The sequence below is a fragment of the Triticum dicoccoides genome, chromosome 4B (genome assembly GCF_002162155.2).
Source record: "Triticum dicoccoides isolate Atlit2015 ecotype Zavitan chromosome 4B, WEW_v2.0, whole genome shotgun sequence".
Classification (NCBI taxonomy): domain Eukaryota; kingdom Viridiplantae; phylum Streptophyta; class Magnoliopsida; order Poales; family Poaceae; genus Triticum; species Triticum dicoccoides.
In genome coordinates, this window is record NC_041387.1 from 114,972,763 (window position 1) to 114,986,050 (window position 13,288).

Sequence of the window (13,288 nt, forward strand, 5' to 3'; positions counted from 1 at the left end):
CGTCTCTTATGACTTCATCTCCAAGTCTTCGCGGTGTCTTCTGGTCCAAGAAAAATCATCACGAAGGTTTTATTCTGTTTGGACTCTGTTTGGTATTCCTTTTCTGCGAAGCTCAAAACAAGGAAAAAACAGAAACTGGCACTGGGCTCTAGTTTAATAGGTTAGTCCCAAAAATAATATAAAATAACATATTAACGCATATAAAACATCCAAAACAGATAATATAATGGCATGGAACAATCAAAAGTTATAGATACGTTAGAGACGTATCAGTAGCCCAATCCTTTTTGTAACAAAGGACAGGCCGGAACGGTATCTTATAATAAGCAAAGCATTCTTGAGGGCACACGGGAATTTCATCTGGTCACTTTCATCATGTTGGTTTGATTCGCGTTCGCTACTTTGACAATTTGATATGTGGGTGGATCAGTGCTTGAGTGTTGTTCTTAGTTTAACAAGCCTCCCACTTATGATTAACCCCCTCGCAAGCATCCGCAACTACGAAAGAAGAATTAAGTTACAATCTAACCATATCATTAAATATATGGATCCAAACCAGTCCCTTACGAAATAGCGCATAAACTTGGGTTTAAGCTTCTATCACTCTTGCAACCCATCATCTAATAACTACTCCACAATGCATTCCCTTAGGCCCAAAGATGGTGAAGTGTCATGTAGTCGACGTTCACATAACACCACTGAGGGAATCACAACATACATATCATCAAAGTATCGAACAAATATCAAATTCACATGATTACTTGCAACATGACTTCTCTGTGGCTTCAAGTACAAGGGCAACTACTCATAAATAATATTCATGCTCAAGATCAGAGGGATATTAAATAGCATAATGGATCTGAACAAATACTCTTCCATCAAAATAAACCATCTAGCATCAACTACAAGATGTAATCAACACTACTAGTCACCCACAGGTACCAATCTAAGGTTTTGATACAAAGATTGAACACAAGAGATGAACTAGGGTTTGAAATGAGATGGTGATGTTGAATATGTTGATGAAGATTGGCCTCCCAAAGATGAGAGGGTTGTTGGTGATGATGATGGCTTCGATTTCCCCCTCCCGGAGGGAATTTTCCCCGGTGGAATCGCTCCACTTGAGGGCAAAAGTGCTCCTCCCAAGTTCCGCCTCGAGACGGCGGCGTTCCATCCAAAAGTCCTCACTTGATTTTTTTTCTAGGTCAAAAGACCTCATATACGAGAAGATGGGCACCGAAGGTGGGCCTGGGCCCCCGCTACCCACAGGGTGCGCCTGGAGAGGGTGACGCGCCCTGGTGCCTAGTGGGCACTTGGGTGGCCCCCTCAGGTAGTTCTTTTCTCCAGTATTTTTTATATATTCCAAAATAGTTCTCCGTGAAATTTCAGCTCATTTGGAGATGTGCAGAATAGGTATCTCTGACATAGCTTTTTCAGGTCCATAATTCCAGGTGCCGACATTCTCCCTCTTTGTGTAAACCTTGCATATTACGGGAGAAAGGGCATTAGAATTACTCCACAAAGTGTAAAAGTGCATAAAAATACTATAAATAACAGTAGGAAAACATGATGCACAATGGACGTATCAAGGAAATAATGGAATAGATCCATGGATATTTAATTGGTAGGGATTAGGAGGATACTCATCTGACATAGTGTCATCATCCCCTTGTTTTGCTTGTTATTCCATGATCTGCACCACCTCGACTTTCTCGTCAAGGTCTTTCTTCTTCAGACATGGTTCGTCCTTGAGGCTTAGCTTCCTCAAGTCTTCCCATCCCAAGGGCACGACATCATCCAAGTTGGGGATGAGGATGATGAGAGCACAAGTGGATGAGGTCTTATTGCTCATGGTGGTGGTTGGACTTGTGATTTGTAACTAAAAGTTTTTGGATGGAGATGGGAAGCAAAAGAAATATGATATTAGATGGTTTAGGGCTTAATGAAATGCCCCTTCCCTCCTTACAAAGGCTAAGCTTACAGGTAATCATGAGATCAAGGATAAAAAGATAGTTAGAAGGAAATCAAAACAAAATCAGGAAAGGATCGCGAGAACAGACCAAAAGACGGCCTTCCATACGGGTGCTCGTGCTCGTATGACCGCTCGTTTGGTGTGCTACCGATCTCTCTCTCTCTCTCTCTCTCTCTCTCTCTCTCTCTCAGCTGTTACGGCGACCAAATCAAGCAAGCGCTTATACAGGCACTTGCGGTCGTTTGATACGCAGTCGTTCGTTCTGTGGTTGCCCTCTTTGCCGAGGACAACTCAAACGACCGCTCAAATGGGCGATGCCGTCCATAGTAAATGTCTTCTTTCATGTTGATATTTTATCCACTTCCGTCTGTCATCCGTGCGACCGCCCAAATGGCTGCCTACGATCGTTTGGAATGTCGTCTTTCTCCCTGTTGATCGCAGCGTCAGCTTCTCCCTTAGAAATTTTCCTCCTCCTAAAAGGTTAGTGACAAAGCTTCAACCTATTGACGAACATTCCAACTACTCAAACTTAAGTTTTAACAAGGCTAAGGAAATAGAATCCTAATCTCTAGACTTATATTTACATTCATCTTGCTGGGGTATTATTTCATACCTTTTGTTCCATCCAAAGGGCTTCGACTTGCTCAAGAGTGAGAAAACTTACCTCTTCCACCTCTCGGTCTTCCTTTTGTTTATCTGTGAGGTACAGCTTCAAGTGTTGCCCATTCAAAATCCAGGGTCCATCTTTTCCTCCTTTTAGCCTAACCGCTCCGGAGTTATATACCTCCTATATCTCATAGGGTCCTTCCCAACGGGACCTGAGCCTCCTTGGAAACAACTTTAGACGGGAATTAAATAGGAGGACCTTGTCCCCAGCAGTGAAAGTTCGTTTTAGTATCTTATGATAATGCCACATCTTAACCTTCTCCTTGAACAATCTGGCACTCTCATAAGCACTATTACGAAGCTCTCCTAGAGCATGTATATGTAGCAATCTTTTCGCTCCGGCTTCCTTAAGATGAAAATTAATATTCTTGATAGCCCAAAAAGCCTTATGCTCTAGCTCCAAAGGTAAATGACAAGCCTTACCATACACCATTTTATATGGTGACATTCCCATGGGATTCTTGTAGGCTGTGCGGTATGCCCATAATGTTTCGTTTAGCTTACCTGCCCAATCTTTTCTGGATTTCTGCATTATCTTCTACAATATAGTTTTTATCTCTGGCTGGAGAGTTCCACTTGACCACTAGTTTGTGGATGATATGTAGAAGCTACTCAGTAAGTTACCCGTACTTACGGAGTATCCTTTCGAAAATTCCCTGTATAAAATGAGATCCACCATTAGTGATAATAATTTTAGGAACTCCAAACCTGGGTAAGATGATGTCCTCTATCATCTTCAATGAAGTGCGTCAGCACGTTTGGTTGGTAAGGCTTCAACCCACTTGGTAACATAATCTACAGCCACAACAATATGAGTGTATCCATCTAAAACAGAAAAATGTCCCAAATAGTCCAATCCCCAAACATCAAAGGGTTCACAAACTAGACTATAATTCATGGGCATTTCTTGCCTTCTTCCTATGTAACATGTGCACTGACACGCATCACAATTTTTAACAAACATTTGAGCATATCTAGAAAGATTTGGCCAATAGAATCTAGATTGAAGCACCTTGGTGGCGGTCCTGTCACCAACATGATGTCCTGCATATGGGCTGTTGTGGCAACCTTCAAGTATAGCATTCATCTCATGCTCTGGAACACAATGCCTTATCATGTCATCTGGTCCATGCTGATAAAGGAAAGGATCATCCCATAAATAATACTTCATATTACGGAAGAACTTTTTCCTCTAATGATAACTCATATCACGTGGCATGTACTTTACTACAAGAAAGTTAGCATAATCTACAAACCAAGGTTCTATGTTTTAATCATAGCCAAACTCTCACTAGCAAATGGTTCATTTATAGGGATTGGATCATATGGTATCCTTTCCATGTGTGACAGATGATATGCCATCGGATTATCTTCTCCCTTATGGTCTACTATCTGCAAGTCAAATCCTTGAAGTAGTAATATCCATCAACTAAATCAAGACTTAGCGTCCTTCTTTGCAAGGAGATAACGAAGGCACGATGATCCGCATGAACTATCACTTTAGAATTAATAATGTAAGGATGAAATTTATCACATGGAAAGATAATCGTAAGCAGCCCTTTCTCAGTAGTAGCTAGATGTATTTGCTCCTCATCCAAGTTCTGACTAGCATAAAAGACAACATTAAGTTTTTTATCATCTCGCTAGCCAAGGACAGCTCTAACAACACAATTTCTAGCATCACACATAATCTCAAAGGGTTCATCCCACTTTGGAGGTTGGATGATAGGAGCTGTGATTAAAGCATCCCTCAGTTTTTCATATGCATGCACAAAAATTTTGTCAAAAGAGTATGGCATGTCTTTGTGCAAGAGGTCAGTTAAAGGTTTTGATATTTTGGATAAATCTCCGATAAACCTTCTGTAGAAACTAGCATGTCCCGTAAAATTTTGCATACTGTCGTGGTTTTGTCATGACAAATGTCCTAGTGTGAGGACTTTAGTCATGAGGCCAACGCATCTAACTGATAGCTTGAGAGGGGTTGAGTGGGACGAGAGACACGATATTTTACCTAGGTTCAGCCCCTCATGGTGGAGGTAAAAGCCTACATCCTGCTTGATTGCTATTGATAATCATGACGACATTGGTTACAAGGGCGAGGTTTAGCTACCTCTGTCTCGAGAGCATCTACTTTGATCTTGTCTAAGACTTGTCTGTCTCAAAACTTGTCCCTCTTGGGGTGCCCTGCCCCTCCTTATATAAGTTGGAGGGATGGCTTACATGACTAGTCCTAGTAGGATTAGGACTACTCTATTACAAGTGGAATCCTAGTCTTGCTTCTTGCTTCCATTATAAGGAAAATATTCCTTATGCCTTTCCTCTTAAGCTGGCCCACCATAACATGAGTCGGCCTTCCCATGAGCCACTTTATGGGCCTTTGGGTCTTATCGTTCATTTGACCCGCCCGCCAGGTCATTAAGGAGTCGCAAAGCTCCAGCAGGTCATCTGTGAGTCGCCAAGTCCGGGCGGGTCACCAGTGAGTCGCCAAGCTCCAGCGGGTCATACATCAGGCCAGGTTACACCGCGAGGTATAGCCCTGACACATGCCTTTTATGTCCTAGGGGTAAGGTAAATTCTCTATTACCTCAAATCTTTCTTGGTCTATCTCGATGCTCTTTCCCAAGACTGTGTCCCAACACTACTCCTTCTATGACCATGAAGTGACTCTTCTCCCAGTTTAGCACAAAACATGCTTCTTCACATCTATGCAAAACTTCTGTAGGATTATAGAGACAATTAATTAGCGAGGGATGTACCATGGAAAACAAAGTTGTCCATGAACACCTCGACAATTTTTTCCAATAAAATCATGATTTTTTTTAGAAATGCAGTTCTGAAATGAAGGGGGTCCATTACATATACCAGATGGCATTCTACGATATGTGTATGTACTGTACGGGCAGGTGAAGCTAGTCTTTCTTGGTCTTCAGGTCAGCCAGGTATTTGTGAAAACCCAGAATATCCATCAAGATAGAAAAAATAAGAGTTGTTGATCAACCTCTCCTGTATTTCATTCATGAATAGTAGCAGGTAATGACAACATCAGTGGGCTCCAAAGTACAAGGAGAAAGCTCATTATAGATTTTTGCATAAAGACTGCAAAGAATATTATTGATTGGGGAACCAGGGTCACACAACCCAAAATAGGATTTGCACTCGAAGGAACATGATAAAATTTGTTTACCTACATTCTTACCTTCAGTACACCCTTCAAGATAAGAAGTTGTGTCTTTGTCTAGGTGGACTTGTTTGTTCACAACTGGTATAGGTGTAGCAAGTTCTTTTACTATATCAACATAAGGTGGCGTCCCGCATTGTTCTAACTTGACATTCTTCTTCCCCTTAGCTGAAGTTGTTCCCTCTGGCTTCTTGTTATTTGGCTTATGATAAGGTTCTCTCCATCTCCCAGGTGGAGTATTTTTCTTTGTTATAGCCTCCACCATGCGAATGGCTTTAGACTCCCTGTTGTGCTTCAAGTACTTTTTCTCTGGTAGACCCAAGAACTTAGAAAAATCTTTCAAAACATGCAACATGGGGTCTGTTACAATATTTAACTCATGACGTAAGTCTTTTACTTTCAAAGTTCTAAGGAAAGATTTAATGCTATCATAAACAGGATCAACCTAACTCTTTTCCTTTGAACAAAGGTACCAATTATCAACATTATATACCTTATCCTGTCAAGTAAGCCCAAGCCTTCGATATTTCAGTTCCTAGAAAAGAACCTCTAGAAGCAACATCTAAAGCTTGTTTACTTTGTGAGTCAAGTCTAGCATGAAAGAAGTTAACAATTAAATAAACAGGATAATGGCGTTCAGGACATGCAAAGAGTATTTCATGATACCTTATATATGCATCGACCAATTTCTCTCATTCTCTTTGTCCAAAGCAGTTGATTTTCCTTCTTAATGTATATAACTGGGGCCAATAATGAGTGAGGAATGATTTCACCAATTCTTGCCAGTTCCTCAAGATGTTCATTGGCTGGCATTCTAACCAATCGTGAGCTCCTCCATATAATGAATAAGGAAAGATTTTTGCCTTTATTATTCATTAGTCAAGTCCTGCAACTAAAGATTTCCACATGCAAGCTCATTATTTTTAATATGCTTATACGACATTCACTTGAAGGAATATGCCCTAGAGGCAATAATAAAGTTGTTATTTATATTTCCTTATATCATGATAAATGTTTATTATTCATGCTAGAATTGTATTAACAGGAAACTTAGTACATGTGTGAATACATAGACAAACAGAGTGTCACTAGTATGCCTCTACTTGACTAGCTCATTAATCAAATATGGTTAAATTTCCTAGCCATAGACATGAGTTGTCATTTGATGAACGGGATCACCTCATTAGAGAATGATGTGATTGACTTGACCCATTCCGTTAGCTTAGCACTTGATCATTTAGTATGTTGCTATTGCTTTCTTCATGACTTATACATGTTCCTATGACTATGAGATTATGCTACTCCCGAATACCGGAGGAACACTTTGTGTGCTACCAAATGTCACAATGTAACCGGGTGATTATAAAGGTGCTCTACAGGTGTCTCCGATGGTTTTTGTTGAGTTGGCATAGATCGAGATTAGGATTTGTCACTATGATTGTCGTAGAGGTATCTCTGGGCCCTCTCGGTAATGCACATCACTATAAGCCTTGCAAGCAATGTGACTAATGAGTTAGTTATGGCATGATGCATTATGGAATGATTAAAGAGACTTGCCAGTAACGAGATTGAACTAGGTATTGAGATACCGACGATCAAATCTCGGGCAAGTAACATATCGATGACAAAGGGAACAACGTATGTTATTATGCGGTTTACCAATAAAGATCTTCGTAGAATATGTGGGAGAATATGAGCATCCAGTTTCCTCTATTGGTTATTGGTCGGAGACATGTCTCGATCATGTCTACATAGTTCTCGAACTCGTAGGGTCGCACGCTTAAAGTTCAGTGATGGTCGGTATTATGAGTTTATGTGTTTTGATGTACTGAAGGTAGTTTGGAGTCCCGGATATGATCATGGACATGATGATGAGTCTCGAAATGGTCGATACATAAAGATTGATATATTGGATGACTATATTCGGACACCGGATGAGTTCCGGGGGTCACCGGATATTTATCGGAGTGTCGGGAGGTTATCGGAACCCCCGGGGGATCTAATGGGCCAACATGGGCCTTGTGGGAGAGAGAGGAGAGGGCCTAGGGCTGGCCGCCGCCCCCCCTTGGGAATCCGAATTGGACAAGGAGGGGGCGGCGGCCCCCTCTTTCCTCCCTCTCCCCCTCTCCTTCCTTCCCCCTTCCTCCTTCCTAGTTGGACTAGGAAAGGGGAGTCCTACTCCTACTAGGAGGAGGACTCCCCCTCTCCTTGGCGCGCCCCAAGGCCAGGCCGGCCTCCCCCTTGCTCCTTTATATACAGGGCAGGGGCACCCCATAGACACACAAGTTGATCATTGATCTCTCCTAGCCGTGTGTGGTGCCCCCTCCACCAGAATCCACCATGGTTATATCGTTGTGGTGCTTAGGCGAAGCCCTGCGTCGGTTGCATCATCATCACCGTCATCACGCCGTCGTGCTGACGAAACTCTCCCTTGACACTTTGCTGGATCAGAGTTCATGGGACGTCACCGATCTAAACGTGTGCAGATCGCGGAGGTGTTGTACGTTCGGTACTAGGATCGGTCGATCGTGAAGACATACGACTACATCAACCACGTTGTCATAACGCTTCCGCTTTCGGTCTACGAGGGTACGTGGACAACACTCTCCCCTCTCATTGCTATGCATCACCATGATCTTGCGTGTGCGTAGAATTTTTTTGAAATTACTACGTTCCCCAATAGTGGTATCAGAGCCAGGTTTATGCGTAGATGTTATATGCACGAGTAGAAAACAAGTGAGTTGTGAGCGATAATAGTCATACTGCTTACCAACATGTCATACTTTGATTCCGCGGTATTGTTGGATGAAGTGGCCCGGACCGACATTAAGCGTACGCTTACGCGAGATTGGTTCTATCGATGTGCTTCGCACACAGGTGGCTGGTGGGTGTCAGTTTCTCCAAATTTAGTTGAATCGAGTGTGGCTACGCCCGGTCCTTGTTGAAGGTCAAAACAACACATACTTTATGAAAAATCGTTGTGGTTTTGATGCGTAGGTAAGAACGGTTCTTGCTCAGCCCGTAGCAGCCACGTAAAACTTGTAACAACAAAGTAGAGGACATCTAACTTATTTTTGCAGAGCATGTTGTGATGTGATATGGTCAAGACATGATGCTAAATTTTATTGTATGAGATGATCATGTTTCGTAACAAAGTTATCGACAACTGGTGATACGTCTCCAACATATCTATAATTTTTTATTGTTCCATGCTATTATATTACCCGTTTTGGATGTTTATGGGCTTTATTATACACTTTTGTATTATTTTTGGGACTAACCTATTAACCGGAGGCGCAACCCAAATTGTTGTTTTCTTGCCTATTTCAGTGTTTCGAAGAATAGGAATATCAAACGGAGTCCAAACGGAATGAAACCTTTGGGAGAGTTATTTTTGGAACGAAAGATATCCAGGAGACTTGGAGTAGACGTCAGGGAAGCAACAAGGAAACCACGAGGCAGGGAGGCGCGCCCTACTGATACGTCTCCAATGCATCTATAATTTATGAAGCATTCATGCTATTATCTTATCTATTTTGGATGTTTATGGGCTTTATTAAGCACTTCTATATTATTTTTGGGACTAACCTATTAACCGGAGGCCCAGCCCATATTGCTGTTTTCTTGCCTATTTCAGTGTTTCGAAGAAAAGGAATATCAAACGGAGTCCAAACGGAATGAAACCTTCGGGAGCGTGATTTTTGGAATGAACGTGATCCAGGAGACGTGGAGCTGAAGTCGGGGAAGCTTCAAGGTGGCCACGAGGCAGGGGGCGCCCACCCTCCTGGGCGCGCCCTCCACCCTCGTGGGCCCCTCATGGCTCCCCCGACCGACTTCTTTCGCCTATATAAGTCCATATACCCTAAAAACTTTGGGGACAACAATAGATTGGGAGTTCCGCCGCCGCAAGCCTCTGTAGCCACCAAAAACCTCTTGGGAGCCCGTTCCGGCACCCTGCCGGAGGGGTGGATCCCTCACAGGTGGCCATCTTCATCATCCTGGCGCTCTCCATGACGAGGATGGAGTAGTTCACCCTCGGGGCTGAGGGTATGTACCAGTAGCTATGTGTTTGATCTCTCTCTCTCTCTCTCTCGTGTTCTTGACTTCGCACAATCTGGATGTATCCCGAGCTTTGCTATTATAGTTGGATCTTATGATGTTTCTCCCCCTCTACTCTCTTGTAATGGATTGAGTTTTCCCTTTGAAGTTATCTTGTCGGATTGAGTTTTTAAGGATTTGAGAACACTTGATGTATGTCTTGTCGTGCTTATCTGTGGTGACAATCGGATATTCACATGATCTACTTAATGTATGTTTTGGTGATCAACTTGCGGGTTCAATGAATCTATGCATAGGGGTTGGCACACGTTTTCGTCTTGACTCTCCGATAGAAACTTTGGGGCACTCTTTGAAGTACTTTGTGTTGGTTGAGTAGATGAATCTGAGATTGTGTGATACATATCGTATAATCATGCCCACGGATACTTGAGGTGACAATGGAGTATCTAGGTGACATTAGGGTTTTGGTTGATTTGTGTCTTAAGGTGTTATTCTAGTACGAACTCTATGATAGATTGAATGGAAAGAATAGCTTCCTGTTATTTTACTACGGACTCTTGAATAGATAGAACAGAAAGGATAACTTTGAGGTGGTTTCGCACCCTGCCGTAATCTCTTTGTTTGTTCTCCGCTATTAGTGACTTTGGAGTGACTCTTTGTTGCATGTTGAGGGATAGTTATATGATCCAGTTATGTTATTATTGCTGAGAGAACTTGCACTAGTGAAAGTATGAACCCTAGGCATTGTTTCCTAACATTGCAATGCCGTTTACGCTCACTTTTACCGTTAGTTACCTTGCTGTTTTTATATTTTCAGATTACAAAAACCTATATCTACTATCCATATTGCACTTGTATCACCATCTCTTCGCCGAACTAGTGCACCTATACAATTTACCATTGTATTGGGTGTGTTGGGGACACAAGAGACTCTTTGTTATTTGGTTGCAGGATTGTTTTAGAGAGACCATGTTCATCCTACGCCTCCCACGGATTGATAAACCTTAGGTCATCCACTTGAGGGAAATTTGCTACTGTCCTACAAACCTCTGCACTTGGAGGCCCAACAATGTCTACAAGAAGAAGGTTGTGTAGTAGACATCACCTACCCCCCTGGGCGTGCCCCCACCCTCGTGGGCCCCTCGTGGCTCCCCTGACCGACTTCTTTCGCCTATATATATCCATATACCCTAAAAACATCGAGGAGCACAATAGATCGGGAGTTCCACCGCCGCAAGCCTCTATAGCCACCAAAAACCAATCGAGACCCTGTTTCGACACCCTCCCAGAGGGGGGATCCATCACCAGTGTCCATCTTCATCATCCCGATGCTCTTCATGATGAGGAGGGAGTAGTTCACCCTCGGGGCTCAGGGTATGTACCAGTAGCTATGTGTTTGATCTCTCTCTCTCTCTCTCTCTCTCGTGTTCTTGAAGTGGTATGATCTTGATGTATCGCGAGCTTTGCTATTATAGTTGGATCTTATGATGTTTCTCCCCCTCTACTCTCTTGTGATGAATTGAGTTTTCCCCTTGAAGTTATCTTGTCGGATTGAGTCTTTAAGGATTTGAGAACACTTGATGTATGTCTTGTCGTGCTTATCTGTGGTGACAATGGGATATTCACGTGATCTACTTGATGTATGTTTTGGTGATCAACTTGTGGGTTCCATAACATTGTGAACTTATGCATAGGGGTTGGCACACATTTTCGTCTTGACTCTCTGGTAGAATCTTCAGGGCACTCTTTGAAGTACTTTGTGTTGGTTGAATAGATGAATCTGAGATTGTGTGATGCATATCATATAATCATGCCCATGGATACTTGAGGTGACATTGGAGTATCTAGGTGACATTAGGGTTTTGGTTGATTTGTGTCTTAAGGTGTTATTCTAGTATGAACTCTATGATAGATCGAACGGAAATAATAGCTTCATGTTATTGTAACATCCCAAATTTTCAACTTGGAATGTTATACAATAGATCATCATTGCATATCATATTTTATTGCTTTTCGGCCTGATCCAGAAATTCTACGCAACTCGAGGACCCTCGGAGAGAGTTGGGATTTTCGTTATTTTCATATTTGAGTTTTCTCAAATTTGAAAATAGGATCATTTGATTTTATTTATTTTATCTTCAATTATTTCAATTATAAAACTATGAGAGAGGGAATAAAATGACTTTCCCAAAATAAAAAAATACTGAGGATTTAATAAAAAAATCAAATAAGATTTTATTTCGGAGTTTTTGGCTATTTTATTTGATTTAGGAAAATTGCATGTTTTTTTAAAACTGCATTTTAGGGCCAAGAAAATGTTCATCTCGTTCTAAATATTTTATTTAGACGATGAAAATTTGTTTTGGCATTTTTAGATTTTTATTTATTTTTGTAGGATTTTTTTCTGTTTGGCGGAATTGTTTAAAAAAAAGTTCCGTGCGCCCGACTAGTCCAAAGGCCCAGCCGAGCCAGGCCAGGCCCGCGCCGCCGCCGCCTTCCGCGCTGCCGCCAAGTCCGGCAGGGGCACGCCTCCCGAGGCCGACCCTGACCCGGCGCCCCTGCCCCTTCCCCAAGCCGGACGCCGCCCCCACCCCTCCTCCATAAATAGCCGCCGCCGCCCCACACCGCCACCCGACCCGCCTCGCCTTCCGCCGCCGCCATTCATGCCGCCACCGCCGTTGCCGCTGCTTCCGCCGCCGCCGCTGCTTCCCACCGCCGCCCGGAGCCCCGGACCTTGCCGGAGCCGAGCCGAGGTAGCCACCCCGCCGCCCCAGTTTTCTAAAGAAAACCGATCCGTTTTTTTAGAAAATCCTAGGTTTATTTTTTTTAGATCGGTTCATTTTTTCCGGTTTATTTATTTAGCGAGCGTTCGCTCGTTCATTCGTTTTAACATGCGAGTTCACCGTTTAGTTTCAGTTAACAAACATCCGTTCGTTAAACCGTTCGTCAGTTTTTCTTTTTCTCGGATTTTCCGCGATTTTTCCATATCGTGATTTCTGATCCGATTTTCGTTTTAGTTTTTCTTTGTGCTCGTTTATCGGAATCAAGCGATTCAAGCGCCTAGAGTTTCGTCTCGAAACCCTCTTTCCGTTTAACCAACTCAAACAAGTTTTTGCTTCTGTAAAATTTGACTTAGGTCCAGATTAGTAAACGAAGTTTGTTTCTTTCGTCGTTTGACTTTCGTTGCTTCGTTTGATTTGATTCTTTTTGCAAACCGGAGTCCTTAAGTTGAACTTTCTGGTTAGATCTTTTGTTTGAGTTTTACCTGTGCATTAGATGAGTACTTATTGTATGCTTGTTTGTTTGCGATAGAATACCCGGAGTGCGCCGCTTGCTACTTCGAATCCCTAGGTTTCACGGATCATCAGCAAGGCAAGTAACACTTTGATCATACCTCTTTACTACCTAGTTTT